At 39.5% G+C, this 16,176-nt stretch overlaps 1 protein-coding gene across 5 annotated transcripts in view; it reads left to right on the forward strand.

Annotated features, from left to right (window-relative positions):
- The window catches only part of FYN (FYN proto-oncogene, Src family tyrosine kinase), a 300,014-nt gene that overhangs the window by 98,817 nt on the left and 185,021 nt on the right, over positions 1 to 16,176 (forward strand). The window contains exon 4 of one of the 5 annotated variants that reach the window (XM_036766550.1): positions 969 to 1,092. The exons of the other annotated variants lie outside the window; for them this stretch is intronic. The gene's annotated coding sequence lies outside the window, so the exon portion shown is untranslated. The remainder of the gene's footprint in view (positions 1 to 968; positions 1,093 to 16,176) is intronic. 5 annotated transcript variants of the gene reach the window in all.

Genomic DNA, 16,176 nt, shown 5'->3' on the forward strand with positions numbered 1-16,176 from the left:
GACTTGCTCAGGGTCACACAGCGAACAAGTGTCAGAGATAGGACTTGAAAACCAAGGGTATTTCTGACTTCAAGGCCAACCCTCTACCTACCGTTTCATTGCATCCTTTTTCTGACTATGTGAACAGCACTGAAGTCAATCACTTATAAATATTCTTTAATATTTACTCTTCCTCCATTTGTGTTCAAATGTATCATTTGAACTGAAATTCTGAATAGGGTGACATGTTTTGACCACAAGAAATCAGTGGATAACTTACTAGTAAGAAGGAGAACCCTGACAGTAACTAACTTCATAATTCAGCAGACATGACAATGTGCTGGCTTTCAGTTAGGCTGAACCTGAGATGCCTCCAAATAGTTATCTGATGAAAGAGGCCTAGATTCTATAGCTTTGCCTCTTTCAGATTTCACCCTCAAGAAAACTACCCAAGAGGATTAAAATGAAGACTCAAATAGCAAATAAAAATTCTACCATTTATACATCATTGATACTTCAAGAATCCATAATTTCATCACCATGGGTCATGTTTCCACCAATCCACATAATAACTCTTTTAACTCTTAGTAGATCAATCAATCACAAGCATTTATTAAACACCTACTGTGTGCTAGACACTGGACCAGGTCCTGTGGATACAAAGACAAATTAATCCCTGCCCTCAAAGAGCTTATATTCTAATGAGAGAAAAAAACATGCAAATGTATGAGTATGTACTAAATTGGTATAAGACAGCCTTCCCCTCCTTAGTGGGGGAAGGCACTGACGACTTGGAGGAAGGCCTCATACTAAAGTTTGGACTTGATGTGACCCTTATTGGAGAAAACCAGTAGATGGTTTGAGTTGTTTGGCACCTTCACAATTGATTACACAGGGGTTCTGGTGATAAGACTCTGAATTTTGCTAAACTAGACCTTAGGCAACAGACATAGAGTCTATATCAGTGTCCACCCTTGGTGCCTTTCCAGCTTTATTGAACCTACTAGAGTGTGATCTCTGCTGCACAGCATTTAGGACCTGGCAAAAGAAATCTCCCTGCCACAAGGAAGCATTAGAAGAGGGATCTCATGGAGGAATTCAACAAACATTAAGGTAGGAGTTCTTAACCTTTTTGTGTCTCATGGACACCTTGAGCAGTCTGGTGAAGCCTATGGACGACCCCTTCTCAGAATAATCTTTTTAAAAGCATAAAATAAAATATGTAGTGTTACAAAGGAAGTCAATTATGTTGAAATGTAGTTGTCAAAGTACATAAAAAAAGGCTCACAGATCCAAGATTAAGAACCCTCCTATTAAATGGCCACTACTTGCCAGCCTCTATGCTAAGCCAAAAAGTTAAACAACCTCTGGCCCCAAAACACAGTATCTTAGTAAAAATTAAAACTCCGAAAGGAATTTAATTTCTTTGCTTACCACATCATCATTAACTGTCTCCAGATGGAGTGATGAGTTGGCATGGCTGATTGACCCCAGTGCATAATGAGCGAGAATGAAATGGTCGATAATTCAAACCATTTCTGTTTTGGGGGGAGAGAAATATCACTGTCACACACTTGTCATCAAAAGTTTTTATTTAACCCCAGTCTGGTTAAGGAAAAATTCTTTTGGATTACTAAAACATAGATCCATACCCAAAGCATTCTTTGTTTCATAGATGTAGAGGTGGAAGGAACCTTAAGAGGTCATCAAGTTCAACCCCTTCATTTTTTCAGCTGAGGAAAAAGAGGCCCAGAGAGATTAAATGACTTGCCTAGAGTCACATAGTTAGTAAGCATCTCAGTAGAACCTGAACCTAGTTCTTCCTGACTCCAACCCAACACCCTCTCCACTAGACACCACTGCCTCAAGTCCATCCACTCTGTTCCATTCCTCAAGATGCGAAATGTAATTATCTAAAATTCGACAATCTCTCTCTGGAAAAATAAATCTATAAATAAACTCTCTGTTTAATGCAAATTCTCTAATGAAGGAGAACCTACAAATAGAGTTTTGTGTTACGGCTATGAAAACACTTAGACTATCTTAGCACGTGCCTGATAAACAATCAGCGTCTCCCCTCTGAAGAGGAAGATAAAGTTGGAAAGCAGTGTCTGAATGAAATTAATTATTTAAGCCTGTTCCATCATGGCTAGAGCTCAGTCATCACCCCAGCTAAGTATTTATCCTTCCTTTAAGAATAGACTTGCTGAGATGTATGATAAATGAGTGCCATATGACAGCCTGCTAGGACAATGATGCCTAGTTCTCATTTGGGGACACCTCAGGATTTCTCCAGTTATTTCAGTGGATTCTAGAAAAATTCTTCAACCAAACTTCTTTTCATTTACTTTAATTCAGGAAGCAAAACAGGTGATATTGGTACATCTGTTTCACAAAATCCAACCAGTGATAGGAGGGCCTGAGTGCTTTGCTTTCACAGACAAATTCATCATGTGTTTTGCAGTGATATGCGTCTTCAATAGACACTTTACTTTTTGTTGTTCTTTTTAGTCATTTTGTGCCAGATATTCTAATAAAGGATAATCTTACATAGAATAGCCATCATGTCAGTCATTCTCTTTCCCCTGGACACAGAGTTCAAGAGCCACAGGGTTTTCCAGGTCCAGCAAGACCTGGGAGTGAGGAAAAACAGATATCTCCCTACCAATGTTTAATGTCAACTGAAGCAAGTCTCAGCCCCTACCTTCCCCCTCCATTTACCCTCTTCCCCGAGGGGCAAAGCTTTCAACTCCATGTAGACATAGCACTTGAAATCAGAATGACCCGCTTAATGGCCCCTGGAGTTATTGTTGACCCACATTCAGTAGCCAGAAACTCAAGTTGGTGCAGTGCTGTTTCTTCTTGTGAACTGGAGAAGGTCAAGAAGGGAGGAAGGTAGAAAGTGCTGCAATAAGCTTAAATTGAATTTTTAGTTCCTTCCCAATGTAAAATTTGACAACTGGCACCAGAAAATCTTGTATATGATACTAGGTGTCCTGAGTACTGGAATGAGTTTTAAAATCTATACGGTATATTTAAATAATCGTAAGATTCTTAGGAAGGGCACCAGAGCATAGATTTAGTTAACACATAACCAGCTCCTGAAAACCAGGAGCCTCAGAAACTGAAAGTATCTCCAAAAGTCTAGAACTAGGATTCAGGCTATAGTTAGTTTTTAGTTAATTAATCTAGTTAACACTGTTAATTCAGGGATGGATTTTGAGCAGAAAGGTATCTTAGAGGTCATTCATTCCAACCCCCTCATTTTTCATGTTAGAATTCGATGGACGAGAGAGGTTTAAATGATTGGCCAAGCTCTCACAGATAGAAAGTAGCAGAACCAGGATTCGGATCTAAATGAGAAGCCCACTTTGCTAAAGATTTGGCACTCAGCTTGGTGAGTGGTCCTTTCTCATGTCCACAGAGGTTAGTAAGCGAAAGCCTCATTTTCTCTGTTAATATGAATACTACCTATGTATCCCTTACATTACTAAAGGACTGAATGCCATTTATGTTCCATCAGACAAGAGGACTCTAATTCCAAGACTTTGTTTGGGGATTAAAAAATTTAAGCTATCCTCTTTCCATGGAGGGGGCAGCATCTTGGGTGAACCAGATGTTTTCTAAAGTCTTACAGCTGGATAGTATGAAAAGAAGCCCTTAGAAGTATGGTCCAAGAACAGCTGGTTCTTTCTGTCACCTGAGCTGTAGTAGAGGAATTTTGGCACTCTTTGATTTAGGACAAAAGCAGAGCTAGGGAACGGTGGGAAAGAAATGGGATTTGGTATACCTCCCTTGCCAAATAATTCAGACAGCCAATAAATGGTCTCTATAGTGTGCAACCTGGAAACAAACAATGGTTCTTGATGACAGGAGTAGTATCAGATAGTATCAGGTAGTATTGGTAGGTCTGTATTTATCCAGCTCCCCTGAGAAATCAATCAACATTGGAGGAGTGGTGTTAAAGAGCAAATGGCTGGTTTTTCCCTCTGTTTCTCCAGTATCTGTCCACAGAACCCTTTTTGGTATTTCCAGATATGTCCTGAGATATCTCTTGGTTTTGAAATGTGCAAGGGCAAAATTATCTTTTCAAGTTCATGGCACTTTTATTTGCAACTTGTTTCCTAAGCCATAGATCCTGAGAGGGAGACAGTGCTGCTTCAGTTATTCCTGGTTGAATACAGACTGCAGCCATCAACATCCCCTACAACAATCTGAGTGTGTGTGAAACTCTGTTGGAGGGGAAAGGGTCATTTATCAGAAAGAGAACATTTCTCTTACTTGCTTTTCATGTGGTCTGTTCCACTCACAGTATGATAGATATTTTGTAGTGCTTAATGGAGAACTCCATATTTTTAAACATTGTAGTAAAATGACATCTTTTCTGCAAGAAATAGGCATTTGAAGGTTCAGTTTAATTCAAAATTCATAATATGCCTGCTCTGTACAGCATACTGTGCTAGGTTCTGTGTAGATAAACTCAAAAAGCAAACAGACCCTGCTCTCAAGGAGCATACCTTACAATAATCATTATTTAAAGGTTATATGTATATATCAGTATGACATAGTATGTACAACAGATAAGTAAACTAAGATAATCGAAGGAGGGAGACAACACTAAGTAGCAGTATTGGGTAAGCTTCCCCATGGGAGTTGGGATCTGGGTTGAGCTTTGATGGGAAGCTTAAGGCATCCCAAAGGTGGATGTGAGGAAGAAGTACTTTCTAGGCACAGGGAGGCAGTTTAGGCAAAAGCACCAAGGTGCTTTTGAGAGATGAAATGCAGAGATTGGAGAAAATCAAGTCAGTCAATTAAGCTGGAACATAAAGTGCATCAAAGGTGGGTGATGTGAAATAAGTTTAGGAATGTGAGCTGTAGGCAGACTGTGCAGGGCTTTAAATGCCAGGTTAAGGATTTTATATTTTATTTTAATGATAGTAGGGAGTTATTAAAGATTTTAGAGCAGAGGAGTGGACATAGTTAGACCTATGCTTTAGAAAAGATTATTCTGGCATCTGTGTGGGAGGATGGATTAGAGAGAGGAGAGGCTAGAAGCAGGGAGTCCAGTTAAGAGGCTTCTCAGATTATCTTCAGGTTTCTCTGTCTGTTCTTTGCAACGAGGATTAAATCATACTTGGCAAGTCTCTCTCTCTCTCTCTCTCTCTCTCTCTCTCTCTCTCTCTCTCTCTCTCTCTCTCTCTCTCTCTCTCTCTCTCTGTCGTTTCCCTCAGCATAATACCAGCCAAAATTATAGATAGTATCCCCTGTTCACATTTTCTGTGCTGTTCTCTTTACCTTCCCCACCTTAGTTGGGACCATTGGTGTTCCAGAATTTGCTATTTTTTCCCTTTACCAGGTACCTAGCACAGTGTTAAACATAGAACTATCACTAGTCATGATGCCCTGTGTGATCTTCAGTTGTGTATGTAGTGCCTATTGATAAGGTACTCAATTTTTTGTTGAACGAATGGATGTTGAAAAATGATTTTATTGCTGATTTTCATTGATGACAGATTTGAGAGGTAATGAATGTAATGAAAAGAGTGCTGGTTTTGGGATCAGAGATCTAGGATTCTAGACACTCACTAGCCATGTGACCTTGGGCAAATCGCTTAACCTGTAGCCTTCAGTTTCCTTGTCTGTAAAATGAGTGGGTTTGACCAGATAGGCAGTAAGATCTCTTCTGTTCTAAATCTGTGAGTTCCTGGCTCGGTCTTTATGCTTGGCTTTGCCGCTTGCTAGCCATGTGAACTTATGGGCAAAGTGTTTAACTTCTGGCCTCCAGTTCCTTCATCTGAGTGGGTTGAATGAGGCGGTCTCCAAGGTCCTTCGTCTAAAATCTTCTGATTCTCTTCCTTCAACTGTCAACTGAAAATGTTCCCTAAAGTACAAAATATATGATCATATTTGAGAAATTGTTTAAACTACTGTTCTAAAGAAATATGCCTTCAGAACAATAAACCCTTATTCTTATTACCATTAAATGTTTTTTTAAATGATCCGAAACGTCATTCTCAGACTTTAGGCAAAACACTTAAAAATTAAAAACAAAAAAAAAAACCCAAAACCTTAGTACTACTTTTCTTAATTTGTTGACTGATATAATACTTTTTGAGGGACCATTTGAACGATACCATTTGAAAGGCCATTTGATTTGGAAAGAACTGAAAATCCACCAAAAACCTGCCTAAAAGCAGCATTTTGAGTCAAGAAGTAAGGAGGGAATCAAAGACATCATTTTGTTGATTGTGCTGATGGAAGGGAGAGGGGTATTCTGTTATGTCCAGGTTGCTTGAAGAGTTTTGAACAGTGTTGGAAACTGATGAAGCCCATGAATATCAGGAAAGCAAAAACAAAATAAAAGTTGCCTGCTCAATTTCCTTCTTCTCACTCTTGTAGTTATCAAGAGGAACTGATGTAAGATTCTAGTCTCCATTTGTCCTTTTACTCACTAGCTTCCTGGCCAAGAATTTTAGAGTTCCTTAAGTTGTTAAGAGTTTTACCCAAGTTAAACATCCATCAGATGTTCTATGTTCATATTATTAGCTAACTCTACTTTCTTCTGTCTCTTCAAGTCAAGTCAACAAGCATTTATTAAGCACCTACTGTGTTTCAGGTAGGGGCAGCTAGCTGGTATGGTGGATAGAACACCAGGGCTGGAGTTAGGAGGACCTGAATTCAAATTTGGCCTCAGGCATTTACTAGCTTTGTGACCCTGGGCAAGGGGTCACAACCTTTAACCCTGTTTGCCTCAGTTCCTCATCTGTAAAATGAGCTGGAGAAGAAAATAGCAAACCATTCCAGTATCCTTGCCAAGAAAGCCCTAAGTGGGGTCATGAAAAGTTGGACATGACTGAAAAACAGCTAACAACAACAAAATGTCAGCTACTTTGCTAAATACTTGGGGTATACAAGGGCAAAAATAGTCTCAGCTCTCAAGGAGATCATGGTTTAATAAAGAAAACAGCGTTCAGACATAAATGTGCACATAAAATGTATACAGGGTGAATTGGATATAACCACAGAAAGAAGGCACTACTAGCAAGTGACTCATGGGCCCTTGGCAGTCAGAGACTTTATACTCCTTGCGTTCTCCAATAGCAACTAACGTCGTACCTTACATATTAGGCACTAACATTTTTAAAAAATATATTTGTTGATAGATTGTTGTTTTACTTCAATTGAATGGCATTTGTGCCAAATTATTGTGGAAGAAGTGCTACTTAGAGCATCGAAACTGGTGTCTGTGAGATACATACAGTTTGACTTAGGACACATTTTAAGTATTTGCTAATGGGAGTCCTTTGCTAAAGTCCTCCAGTGAATCTTCATGGTGCCATGGAGGTAACTGGGTTCTCTAGCTTTTCACCAGCAGTTCTCAAGTATTGGTAGGTGGGGAAATCTTTGCATAAACAAACTCTTTATTATGTCTGTCATAAGTGGACCAGCTTAACCATGCTTTGATAAGCTCATGACTAGTTTGAGCACGACAGGATGGATTTCTTTAGCTTCAATAAGTCATGGAGACCATCTACTAAGGCTTCTATACTTTAGCAGATGGTCTCTATCTATACCTCTTGATTCCCCCAGTTGTTAATGCCACCTCTAATGACAATATAAAGGTTACACATATATATCCTACATTTACTTATCCCATAACTACTTATGTTGTCGTCCCCTTGTGGAACATAAGTGCCTGGTGAACAAGGATTGTCACACTTTTGTATTTGTATCCCTAATACTTGGCACTTAGTCAACAATAAAGGCTTTTTGATTAATGGACAAACTACAGTTTGTGTTACTAGAGGGGAAGACTACCTGAATGACATTACAGATCCTTGAAATATTGGAGAGGAATTAGTGAGGAGAAAGCACAGGTAGATTATTAAAAAAAAAAAAAAGGAATGGCTAATCCAAATGGCTTTCTATTTGGCTTTGGAATATCATTAGTCTCTCATCCAATCCTATTTTTTATAAACCTGGCTCTGTGCTTCCTCAATCCAGCCTGACTGTAGATAGCCAAAGACCCTGGTGGCTGAGCAATGTTGAGGTGCTGGTAATCAGATGATACACTCACGGAAAGCTGAAAATTGGTGATGCTGAGAAATTTGAGTCGATCTTAATATTCCAGTGTTTTCGGAACTCCAGATTCCCCCCAAATCAAGCAGTTTTTCACCTCTGCCCTTGGAGTATTCTCAGAGACCCTCTGGAGGTACATCCTACTTCACAGGCTGTTCATACATCCTTTCTTTGCTACAGTCTCCAGCAAAAGCAGAGAAGATGCCTGCAGATGAGAGTCAAAGCCTTTTAAACACGCTACCTCGTTCTCAGTAACCGGAAAGCCTTACTTACAGAGCAGTTACTATTGAAGTACCTAGAGAAGTAGTCTCCAAAGTTCTTTGATTGTATATCTCTATCGGTGAAAAAAAAGTTTTGAGCACACCTCCTCCAATATTTGTATATTTACTCATACATAAATTATATATATTGCTACTGTACTAATAATTATGTGCATTATAAAACTGAAGCAAAAACAGCAGTTTTAGAAAAATGAGATACATTTAAAATAACATTTGATGCTAAAGTCAAAGGGAGTCACTGTGGTTTACCGAGAAGGGGAAAGACATGGTCCAACCTACACTTTAAGAAAAGCACTTTGGCAGCCTTGTGAAGAATGTTTGGGAGAAGAGAGAAACTTGAATCAGGGAAACTGATTAGGGAAGCATTGTGATAGTGGATCCAGTAAGAAGTGAGGTGATGAGAGCCCATGCCATGGTGGTGGCTGTGTGACCAGAGGGAAGGAGTCAGATGCAGGTGATGTTGGATTTAAGTGAGGGAGGGCTCTGCAAAGTCACCAGCCTCACTTTCTCCTCCAGAGCCATCTGGAGGAGATATAGATCAGATATATCTGGCAAGATATAGATCAGAATGACTAGAGATGACCCAGCAGAAGAGGTGTAGATTCTGGGGGGGAAATAGCATAATGAGCTCTGTGATGCAGATTGAAACCCATCGCCATATTAGCTCATCCTGCAAGACTCACTGTCACACCAAAAATAAAAGGGGGGGCAGGGCAGGTTGAGATCTTCTCGGTGATTATCCCTGGAACTCAAATCACATTCTAAGGGTTGCTACAACCATGAAGTGATTTGGTGGGGCAGGAAGTGAAAGATTTTCCCAATGGCACTTGTGCAACTCTTGCTCTGGTAGAAGTTAGAGAAGAACTTCCCTAAAGGGCTAGTGCTGGGTTCAGAAGGGGAGGATTTGGGAGATGTGTTGAAGACAAGCCCCACGATTAGCTATTACAGGGAGGGTGGGATTCAACCCAACCTCTCAACATCTGATTCATTAAACATATACTCCTTGGAATCAGGCCAGTGCCTCCACTTTAGAGATCACTGGCCTAGAGCACCCCACTATGTTTTAGAATTTATGTAGTGTTACAAAAGCAGCAAATTCTAGAAATGGGCTGGTGTTTAGTCCTTGCTATGCCCCGTGATTGGGGCCTGCATTTATACCAGCACTTGTACCTTCTCCTTCTCCAGTTTCACTTCTTGTCCCTATGCCAGGAGAGTAGGGTAAACCTATGAGAGACTGATTCATAAAATCACCAGATCATGAGTCTAGAGCTAGAAGAGACCTTAGAGGCCTTTTCCACTGTTTGATAGGTGAAGAAACTGAGGCCTAGTAAGTAAAGCGAAATGACTTTGCCAAGGTAACAAAACAAGTAGTAAGAGTTAGAGCTGGGATTTGAACTCAAGTCTTATGACTGCAAAGTCACTGCTATTTCCACAGCACTACATTGCCTCCATATTCTTTTTCTATGGTCATTAGGGGATGATATGTAGAGTCATTGCTCCCAATTTTAAAAGCAATTTAAAACACAGTCCTGTATCCTGCACATTACTACTGCGGTGTGAGAAAGTAAGAAAAGCAGCCTTCATTCTATCTCAGATCTCTCTATTACAGGAGTTTCTTGACCTTGTTTTCCCTTTTCTATAGGGTGGCCCCAAAGTCCTAGTGAAATTTTAAGCTTCAATAGCTTAATCTCTTTCAGTTTTATTTTTAGAAAAACAACATTATAGAGTATGACTAAATTGAAACCAGTAAAATAAATCCAAAAGAGGGATACCCTTTGGAGATGTGTTGAATTTTTAGCAAATATTTAGTAAATATTTTTCATATTTGGTTATGTGAGATTTCAGGTCTTCAGAGTTTTAGAACATTCACTGCCAGTCAGCTGAATGTTTTTCGGAACAGATAAATGCAGATAATACATTAAGACTTTATCTCCCCCTCTGCACTTTCTCTAATGGATGTCAGTAATCCTCTATTTGTCTCCTGAAGAGAAATATTCAGGAGAGGAATGTAGTACTTAAGAATGATAAGGTGATAGGTCAGAAAATGCATTTTCAGCCTTAATTAAGAAATCTGTAACAGTACTTTGTATCACAGCAAAATAATCCATTCACCGGTTGTTCTGCCGCATCATCCTCAGAACTTAATTTCCTATTCCAGGTTAGTGTATATTTTTGGAAGCCACTAAATAGTATTAAAATCCCCTGGAAAAAAATACAAAAAATAATATGACAGACAGTGGCACTGTTATAATGATTCCAGTTTTATAGTGTAGTAAACCTAATCATTTTGTTAAAAAAAATTCTTTCATCATATTCATTCTTATCTTGACAAGTTCCATTTTTCTCATCACTGTATACATTCATTCTTCACATTTGAGCTGTAGTATAGATCACAGCTCAACAAACCCCAGCTCCAGGGTACCTAACAGTTGCCTTGTGCCCCTTAGTATTTGGGCTTCCTCTTAAAACTGTGGTCAAGCTCTTGATTCTTTCCACTCCTTCTACCTCATACATTGGACAGCATCACTTAGTCTGGGCAGTACTGGAGATTTGCCTAGTTGGACTTCAGGCTTTCTTCTGTCACCACACCTCTACCTGCTCCTTCTCCAATTTCACTTCTTGTCCCCACTCCAGAAGAGGAAGGTAAATGTGTAAGAGGCTGACTGTTCCCATATTCTACCTTTGTCTCTCCCTTTCTCTTATCTTTCCTTGAAAGCTAAAAATATTCATCTGACTTCTGAATTGGAGGACTCTCTCTCTCTCTCTCTCTCTCTCTCTCTCTCTCTCTCTCTCTCTCTCTCTCTCTCTCTCTCTCTCTCTGTCTCTCATCCTCCTTTTGCCCTCCACCCCACCCCACCTCCCTCCATCCACCCCATGAAATCTGATGTTTAATTTGTGGCTATCCTGGGGGAGTGTTTCATTACTTGAAAGAAAATTGGAAAGCATTTTACATTGCTTATTACAAATCATTTATTGGAGCTCCACTAAGTAAAGGGGATTTATCTTCCCATTGGTGTGCGGGTAACTCCTATTAACACTAATTGAGGTGTTAAAATCAAAGGACATGTGAAACCCATAATACAGAATGCATTTGATCTGAGAACCTCCCACTTCACAAAGAATGACTCATACCCGTGGAGCATCAGCAAGCACTTTATATACAATTTTTTATGACTCTTTTAAAAAATTAGAAAATTACTGAGCGTTTCATAGCACACTCATGTTACATCCCGCCTAGTAACTCTTACAGGTTGCCACCTGGCCAGTATTAACCCAAACACGTCGGAAATTACAGGCTCTAACCACCACTGAGGCTTCACCTGGGATTACCATTCTTTCTGATTTTCCTCCTATATGATTGTTGTTTCTGGAAAGAATACACTGGACCTGGAGGGAGGAGAGAACTGGATTCAAATCCAGGCTCTTATAATTACAAATTGTGTGATTCCTTCTGGGCAGGTCTCATGACCTCTCAGTTTTTTCCATCTGTGAAGTAGAAATAATAACACTGACACTAAAGTGCTTTACGTGCCTCACATGCTATACTGTATAAATTTGAGTTATCATTGGAGGCTAGAGAGTGAAGGACTCAGAGCTTGGAGGGTGGAAGAGGTGCTCTGCATGGAGCAAAGGAGGTTCCCCTTATCTCCCTTGTATTTCTGTCCTGGATATTTTGGGGCTGGCTTGGTGTGGCAGCACACTCAATTGCTACTGTGTTGAGAGAGTTGTGGGCTGGCAAATACAATTTACTTATTATTTGTAAGACTGTGTGTTCATTTGAATGCTACCCTCGGAACTGTGAAAGAGCCTTGAATCTTTCTGAAAATGCTGGAGTAAATTTCTGTTAACTGGAATGCACTCTACTTCTTCACTTAAAACATTCATTGTCAGTTAGAACTGAGCTTTATATCTGTTGGTGACTATTAAAATATTTTAGATCATTTTTCTGCAATAAATATTTATTCTATCACTAGACCATGCACCTCAAATAGCTAACAGGATATATCTCTGTAAAAAATTCTCTATTTTTAGATCTGAGTAGCTAATTTTTTCCCCTTTCCCAGCCTTACTATCTTTCGCTATTCTTTTGTCTTCAAGAGTACACTAAACTTTATGAGAGTTTTGGATGTTTGGAAAATGAATTCAACTTGGGGTATGAACAGGGAGAATTTTCACATTTATTTGTAATTTGGAAGGGGCTGCACCACTATGTTTAAAGTAATCAGTATCATTTTGTTGCCTTTTGGTCAATTTTTGGAACATTTAAAACTCATAAAACATAGGAGCACTTGCTTCTTGCTTAATTATGGACAGAGCATTTTTAATTGCCTTTCCCACAGAGGGAGGGATTTCTCTAGATTTCTCTAATGTTGTATTTATTCATCGATCACAGAGAGAATGTCTTTCCCATGGTGACCATCTGAGAGAACCCATCTAGTTTTGTCCTTGGAAAATGACTGAATCTTTCAGTGATCTCTTCTGAGGACTGTAGGTTCCATTTGTAAAAATGAGCTGGCATCCATTTCTGAAAGTGTTAGCCTAGATATTCTGAGTGGGCAGAATATAGAATATTCCCCTTCGTGACTGAACCGCCTTTTCAGCTGTTCTTTCGGAATAAGCACGCAGTTCCCAAGGGAAGGAGGCAAATCCTGGCTATTATTAATATGTGGCATCCATCTGGCATTGTAGAGAAACAGATACAAAAAGCAAAATGATTTTCATTTATTCTTCACTACAGCTCTGTGAAGTAGGTCGGGATTTTTCTTGTTTTACAAATGAGGTAAAGGAAGCACGCAGAGGTGAATTGAGACTTACCTAGGGTCACAGATCAAGGCCAGAAATTCTGGATTATATAATGAAGTTTCTTTCTCATATAATTCTGAACGTACCAAAATTCATTATCCAAAAGACATTTAAATTGCTAGTGTTGGCAGAATACCCATCTTATAGACTATTTTCTATCAGATTTTTACTATATATAGTTCTGTTTCAAGAGACATAATTTCCATCTCAGAATCCTATGAGCTTATGAACCTTCTAGCTAGGAGCTGCATAATAATATAGACTTCTTTATAGCTGATTCTCTAAAAAGGTCTTATCCTGATACCCTTTCCTGGCATAGAGGTAACTCTGTTTTATTGAAGGTGGATTGTACCAGGCTAGAAAGGCTCAGGTACATTCTGGGTGACAAACTTGATGTGCTATCCAAGAACCAATTTCTTGAAATACATACAGAGAATGTGTTTACAAAGTATTTATAGAGAATACAGAGAATCACTCTCCAGAATGTTGGTAAAGCCTATTTACAGAAAACTCATTGACTGTATACAACAGAGGTAAAAAAACAAACAAAAAAAATCAATACAGACTTAAAAGACAAAATTAAAATTCTATTATTCAGTTTGAGGGCCATTATAGAAGCTATAATCTAGTCTATTTAGGCAAAGTGTCAACTCTGGAAAAGGGGGAGTGGACAAAAGTTAAGGACATTCACTTGGATGATCACCATTTTTAATAGAAGTTTGGCCAGTGACAAGACACTAGCCACAACAAAGAACCCAGAAACCACCTTAGCCACCAAAACACTTGATCTTCATGCCAAGGGGAAAGACATAGCCACAATGTATAACACCTGCCTAGAGTACAAGCTCATTTGGGACATTTTTATGGAGTGGGGTGACACAGAATATGAACAATATCTACTCACAAAACAGCAAAGATTAATTGGGAAAACAAACCTTAATGAGACACAGCTACCCAGATTATCCCAAGCACATTCATAGTTTAAACCAGAAGACAACAAGTAGGCATTAAATGGATCAGTTCTACTACCATCCCCGGGCCTCCCCCCCCCCCCCCCCCCGCCATGCCTCCCCCCCATTCCCAGTGAGGAACTTCCCCCACAATTACAAATCAACACCTTCTCTGCACCATAGAGGACAGTTGCCTGGGATGCTGACAGGTTTAGTGAAGTGCCCACAATCACACAGCCAATGTGTCAGACATAGGACTTGAACCCAGATCCTCCTGACTCCATAGCCAGATCTTTATCCATTCTACTTCAGAATGCTGCTTCTATTTCTATATTACTATATTCTAATCAGAAACAGTAGAGGAAGCGTCCCAACCTTACCACCTAAATATACTGTGTGAGGAAGTACTCTGGGTATTTAAGATCAAGTCAGGAAGAACAGCTCCAAATACATAGGAAAAATCTATTCCCCGGGATGACTGTAAAATTTAAAAAAAAAAAAACAGGGATTGCTTTTTCAAGCTGTCTCAAAGCAGAGACGATTCCAAAGGAAGGGAACAGATCACAAATGGTACTTCTATACTCTTCCCCCACCCCAAAAGTAAGTAAGAAGCTATTAGCCTCCACTCTCCAAATATACTATCTGCATTTTCTCTGTGCTTTAAATTTTTTATGAGAAAGATCTCTGTGTTTATTGAGGCTATTCTTGATATAATAATGACAGTAACAATAAATAGCTAGCATTTACATAGTGCTTTAAGGTTTACAAACTTCTTTATGTATATCATTTCATTTAATCCTTGCAACAACTCCCTGAAATAGATGCTATCATTGTCCCCATGTTACAGACTGGGAAACAGAAAAGCAGGCATTTAATGACTTGTTCACAGTCACAGGGTGGTAAGCACCAAAGGCAGGATTCAAACTCGGGTCTTCCTGACTCCAATCCTCGCACGCTATCCACTTTGCTGCGCAGCTAGCTGTATAAGAATTGAACACAAGGATGAGAATTTTCCCTACCTGTTTGAAGCCAGCTTAGAGGCACTCTTGTCCAACCCACGTGATTCCTTTTTATTTGCATTCTGTTGCTTGAATACTTTTAGTGTTAGGGAACTCAGTATCTTACTAAGCTGACCATTTTACTTTTGGACAGTTCTAACTGTTAGCAAGTTCTTCCTTATGTTGAGGAGAATGGTAAAAATGGAAGACAGTGGACTGGGCATGTGAAGATTCCTTTCTTTATCATTTCCTAGCAGTTAAACTATTGGCAGATCCCTGCCTATCTCAGGGCTTCAGTTTCCTGGCCCATAAAATGAGGAAATTATGCTCAGTGATTTCTAAGGTTTCTTCAAGCTCTAACTAGGGGTGGGGAACCTGCAGCCTCGAGGCCAAAATGTGGCTCTCTAGGTCCTCAAGTGCAGCCCTTTGACTGAACCAAAGGCTGCTTCTAACCTGTGTTGAAGTACTTGGCACAGGTCTGACCAGCCTTCTCTGCATCTCCACTAGAGGGAGACATACACATCCAGGTGGTAAAAGCTTGGCTGAAGGTGTATTCTGACTATACCACCTGTGAATACATTTTAGGCCAAAGGGTGTGACTGGGATTAAAGGCAAAAGCCCTGGGTAAAAGAGTTCTTTGGAAGTATAGAACTCACCAACTACTCCAATGGATAAAAGGGAGAAGAGCCCCACCCCCTTTGGGAGAGTACAAAAATAGTATATTTATCTCAGTTATGGAAGGTAGATACAGTTCTATCTATTGAAGAAAGGGAGCTAATTATTGGGGACAAAGGAAAAGGATTAGTTTGTATAAAATCTTTAAATCTCTACAGCAAAAAAAATGTCATAACCAAAATGAAAATAAAAATAGCAACTGAGAGAAAACTAATATGGTAAATAATTCCGATAACAGTTGTTAAGTAGAATATTTTATCCCCAATGGATTTAATGGGACCAAGGATTTGAGCAACTTATGAAAGAAGTGGAAATTATAAACATTGTTCAAATTCTGCCTCAGATGCTTATTCACTGTCTGACCCTGGGCAAGTCACTTAACCCTGTTTGCCTCAGCTTCCTCATCTGTAA

This window comes from Trichosurus vulpecula, chromosome 7, assembly GCF_011100635.1.
Source record: "Trichosurus vulpecula isolate mTriVul1 chromosome 7, mTriVul1.pri, whole genome shotgun sequence".
NCBI lineage: Eukaryota > Metazoa > Chordata > Mammalia > Diprotodontia > Phalangeridae > Trichosurus > Trichosurus vulpecula.